This window comes from Piliocolobus tephrosceles, chromosome 12 (assembly GCF_002776525.5).
Source record: "Piliocolobus tephrosceles isolate RC106 chromosome 12, ASM277652v3, whole genome shotgun sequence".
NCBI classification, from domain to species: domain Eukaryota; kingdom Metazoa; phylum Chordata; class Mammalia; order Primates; family Cercopithecidae; genus Piliocolobus; species Piliocolobus tephrosceles.
The window spans coordinates 114,112,338-114,118,337 of NC_045445.1; positions in this window are offsets into that span (position 1 = coordinate 114,112,338).

Consider the following 6,000-nt stretch of genomic DNA (forward strand, 5'->3'; position numbering starts at 1 on the left):
TCTTTTCGATGTTGTGAGTCATGTTCTGAAAATGATTCTAAAAACCCTGCAAGTTCTTCTTAACTTTATTTTTTTCAAGCTTCAGATCTACATTTTGTGAAATTACACCTAGGAGTCCAGGTCTTCCAGTTTGTATGCATTCTGGATCATTTTCTTACAGTTCACTAACCTGGCATTCTCAACATTCTACAATGTAAAAGGATAGGTAAATATGGGTGGTACATGTGTAAGTAAAGTTAATGCAATAAGGACTCACCCATGCATTCATCTATTCAATCATTGTATCAATGTATACTGAATATGTACTATGTGTAAGGGAGGTATCTAAATACTGGGAAATAGATCAAAGAAGAAGCAAAACAAGGATTTTGACTAATGAATATTTAGTCCCAATGAAGAAGTAAAAATAAGATAATTTCATATTGTGCTTAGCACTGTAAAGGAGAAATACAGTGTGACGGGGTGGGTGTGTGTTGGGAGGTGCAACTTCATAGACAGTGGTCGGTGATGGCTGCTGTGAGAATGTGATGTTTGAAATAAATTGTGAAGACTTCGCTACTTTATTCATAGGAGAATGTTTTAGGCAATCACTCTCATCCAATAAGTAAATATAGTGCAATTCTAAGTGGTGCAATCTTTGATTTACAAAATCAGATTAAATTAGAAAGTGGAAAGGAGCTGTTGATTACAAGTCTGCCTATAATACAAAGAAGTTAAAGAATATAATAAATCTCTATGTACTGACCCAGAAAATATCCCTGATGATTTTGTTCTATTTTTAAATGCAAAATTATATGAACTGTAGAATTAAATTTGTAATTAAAAGACATTATATGCCTATACACACACTATCACACACACACAGATGTATATATACAGATGAAATGTTTGTCTTTGCTTTAACATGTATGTACTTGAATACTCATAAAATATAGTAAGAAGACTGTGCAGCAAAGTCCTAGAAATAGTTACATTCAAAAGGTGGGATTGGGGGAAACTGGTATGGGGATTTTACTCAGCAATAATGTATGTCCTCCCAGTTTGATAGTATATTTGTTTGTTGTAATGTGCATAATAATTATAAGAAAGTGGGGATGGAAAAATAAGGAAAAAAAAAAACAAGTGATAATAAGCAGGTAATATGAGCAAAATTATAAAATTAATTTTGAAAATGAAAGTCAACATCATACAAAAATCCTGAAACACAGCTATTTTTATTGTTTTAACCTATAGATAAATAACCCATATCCATAGAAGGTAGCAAAGTTGTAGGTCATTACTGAAATTCAATAAAACATTTTGATTTTTTTCTTTTGGGAATAATCCTTATAGCAAGCTGTTGTTACCATTTAGGAAGCATTCTGTCACAAATATTAAAATAATTATAAAATGTTTCTGTTGTCTGGGCGTGGTGACTCACGCCTGTAATCCCAGCACTTTGCGAGGCTGAGGCGGGCAGATCAACTGAGGTCAGGAGTTCAAGACCAGACTGACCAACATGGAGAAACCCCATCTCTACTAAAAACACAAAATTAGCTGGGCTTGTTGGCGCATGCCTGTAATCCCAGCTACTCGGGAGGCTGAGGCAGGAGAATCGCTTGAATCCGGGAGGCGGAGGTTGTGGTGAACTGAGATGACGCCATTACACTCCAGCCTGGGACACAAGAGCAAAACCCCACCCCCCCCCCCCCAAAAAAAAAAAAAGTTTGGCTGTTTACAGGGATAAGTTTTAAATGTGTAGAAAATGAACTCAGGGGGAGCATCTCGTTACTTGACAATAAGAGATAATTATGAAATACAGGTAAGAGACCACAAAGGACTTAGTATTTCCCACTCTGGCACCCACACTCTGGCACCCACATGTTTTTAGGCTCTAACTGTTCCACCTCACCACTCTTGAAAACACAAATTGCCCAGTCTTTGATTGTTAATTCACAACATAAATTCCTCCCTCTTTTGAGAACCAGTATGGAATAATTATTCCCCAAACCAACTGGTCTACAAGTGACTCCACTGCTAAACCTCCATACAAAATCTGTCCTTCTTCTCCTAAAGCAGAATATTTGTTTGGAGTATTCTCATGACCCACATTTGCTCTCTGAGTAGTAGAATACAAGAAGGACAGTTATAGGCATTTGTATTTTATTCTTTATACTTCTGTATCATTTGGATCCTTTACATGTATTTATTCATGTAATACCTGTGGAAGGAAGGGAGGAAGTAAGAAAATAAAAAAGGAAGGAAGGGAGAAAGGGAAGGAGGAGAAGAAAAAAAAAGGGAGAAATGATATATTCCTGAATTACATTTTATAATTTAAAGAAAGGAAGGCAGAAAGAAATGAAAATGTAATGAAGAAAAGAAGACCGACTGGTCTGTTTTAAGGGTAGGGATTTTGACTGATGTTGTTTTATGATGATCCATTATAAGCACTTTATATATATAATATTTACATATATATATGATGAAAGAAAGGAAAGGATAAAGGAGGGAGAAAAGGAGGGAATAACTGATTGCTATGAAGTCTTTTCAATATTTAGAAAATGTAAGCATGATGAGGTATATATCTCTTGTCATCACGTACATTTATTCTACCTAAATCAGATAAAAGAATCTAATACACATTCCTGTCTCTCAAATATATTTTTAAAAGACCTATAAGTCATAAAACATTAGAATCTTAGAAATTATATTTGGAACAATATAACAATTCACCTAGATGGTTGTTTTAATTTTCAGTGGTAAGATTGTACTTCCTTTAAGAAAATTATTTGGAAAGCAATACTTATTTTTGTTCAAATATTTTTGGTCAACAGTGTGATAATATTGAAGTATATATTTCCTTTGTCATAAATTGTGTCAAAGTTACAACTTAAAATATATACAAAGGATGTGAAACTGAATTGTGAATAAGGAAGTAATTGGTGATAAAATTATGTAAAAATAATATCTGTTTTAATAAAAATTTTATGTGTCACATATTTACCATATATCCTCCATTTTATGCTTCTTTCTTGGATTTATATTAAACTAGCCTATCACATTTTATATAAACACCATTATTAAATGTAATTTTCTTTTAATTCTCACATTCCTTGTTCTCTATTTCTGATTTTTGTCTCAGATCTCTAGAAAAATGATGGTAAAGTTTAGTTGTATTGTGAAGATATAAGTGCACATTTTATTTTAATTTAGTTACTCCATCTTTTTATTCATGTTCTCTTCTCTCTCCTTATCCCCTTCTAACTATCATATATTCCTTCAGTGTGAAATTAGATGATTCTAATCATGAGGTTATGATACATAAGTTTTACGTATTAACTAATTAATTCAAAAAATATCGATTGAGTGCTTTATGAGTACTTGTTGGTATTTCAGGGGCTAGTGACCCCATATTAAAACAACCACTGTCCATTGTAGAGCTTCTGTTCTAGCGGGGGACGAAAGACCACAAACATAATAAATTAACATATGCTCCATCAGGTTGTAACAATTTAGATAAAATAATGACACTATAAACGGAACATAGAGTGCTGGTGAAGGGCTAGGGTGAAGCTTCTCAAAGTGATGGGAAGTGACAGAGGGATCCAAGTTGATGTCTAGGGAAGAGGCTTCTGCCAGAGGAAATGGGTGCAAATGACTGAGGGGAAAAAAAAAAAAAAAAACGTTTGCTGAGTATTTCCGGAAGAGTCAAGAGGCCAGTGCCCCTGATTGGAGCTGTATAGGTGTAGAGGAATAGCCATGGAGGCCTCTTTAAGCCATGGCAAGCACTTTTTACTTTTACTCTGGGATGTGAAACCATGTTGGGTTATTGAACAAGTTATGAATTATCTATCATGCATTTATAATGACCTCTCTGGCTGCTATTCGAGAGTAGATTCTGGAGCAAAGGCCGAAGCAGAGCAATAAAGAGGCTACGTTATTACCCAGAGAAATAGTGGTTCTTGGATCACAGTGGTCATTTAGAAGCTCTGAGACCATGTCAGAATTAAGGACATCCCTGTTTGATATAAACAAGAACTCATTCAGTTTAACTCAGAAAGAAAAATTATTGTGGAGACATCTACGCAGTAAAACTGGAAGTGGGTTGAAGTTTCATCAGGAAACATGGTGGTTCTTAGTGAGTGTTTTTCTGTGCTCTTTTGAAACCTTACTTACTCTGCTTCCATGTAAATTTTGGTCATAGCACATTATAGTTGTTTCTGTCTTTTATTCTACATCACATACTTCTTGTTCTTCTGCTCCTACTATTAACTGTCACATTCTATTAAAATTGCACGTTCAAAATGCTAACAGAGGAAAATATTTCTTACCGAGCATTGCTTAGCCTTTATGGAATAGCTGTCTTTGGGTGGTTAAGGGGAAGACAGTACAAAGTGTGGCCAAGTCGATAGCCAGCCTGAACAGCTCTGGAATGGTCAGTTTCTCTTCAAGGGAGAAAGCATAGATGGTACTCTGAAGTGGTGCCCAGCCCAAGATGTATTTGTTGAAGTGTTGTTTGTTTGTTTGTATTCTAATTTCTTATGTATTTTCAGTTAGTTGCTACAAATATAATAGGTTTTAATAACAGAAAAAATACTTGAAAATAAGTGAGAGTGATTTTGAGAACAATGAAAGAAGAAATGACAGATCCTTGAAACAGCAATCAATAATGAGAACATAGAGATAAACAGCAAAAAACAGAGTATGTAAGAACAAACATCTTTGGGACCCTTCAAGCTGGGAACTGCTCAGGGCAAATCTGCTTCCTATTCTATTCAAGTCATCTCTTTGCTCACAGAGATAGAAGCATATTCTGTTTGCCTCCTTTGGAAAGACTTATCAGAAACTCAAAAGAATGCAACCATCTGTCTCTCACCTGCCTGTGACCTAGAAGCCCTCAGTGGGGTGGGGTGGGGCTTGCTTTGAGCTGTCTGTATCTTTCTGGATGGAACTAATGTACGTCTTATGTATTGATTGAGGTCTTGTGTCTCCCGAAAATGTATAAAACCAAGCTGTGCCCCGACCACCTTGGGCACATGTCATCAGGACTTCCTGAGACTGTGTTATGGGTGCATCCTCAACCTTGGCAAAATCAACTGTCTAAATTAACTAAAACCTGTCTCTGATTTTTCTGGTTTTACAACAGTGAGAGAATCAGAATAGACCTACTAGAATACTTTTAAAGCACCACTATTCTGAGCATGGCAGCTACAAATATGACACGTTTATATTTAAATATTTTGTACTAAATATCAGTTATCAATCTCACCTAAAGGAAGTATTAAAAAAGGTCAGATGGATTATATATATTGGTAATCCTAAATGTCAGCCCACCAACTGGAGTTTTGTTACCCTCTGACACAAGGTCTTACCAGCTGGCCCAAACATTTTGAAAAAATATATCACATTGCAAGCTCAATTGCTGATCTTCAGAATCATTCAAGCCAATATCATTTCCCCTACTGGTTATTCACATTTTCATCAATTATCATTATTAATAAAGTAATTATGCTTTAACCCTAAAACAGAGACTATTCCTAGGGCCAAGGCAAGTAGTGTTATGGTATTCACTTTGCCAGATACAACTTCAACATTTGGAAACTTTGAGGTCACACAAGCCAGTGAATTTCAAATATGTGCAATTGATGCAGGAGTGAGTATCTTGCATTTATAATGATACTACTAACATTCTCCTGACACGTTGGGAACACAGTTGCTTTATTCTCTATTCAAAATTTGCTACTACTGCTGGTAAAGACATTTGTATATTTTATTCCTTATATATTCACTGTTGGAAATCTAAATTCTATAGTTAAATTGTGAGTTTTATTCTTCATAGTATATCATATCTGTTTGTGTCCACTAGGAAGTATTCGATGTTATTGTAGAAATTTTAATCTCTAGAATGTAACAGATTTATAAGAACATCCACATTCACTGCAAGACTATTTGTCTAGATTCTGGTCTAATACACAATAATAAAATTCACTGTATTATTCTTAATAAAAGTCTCTACACTAA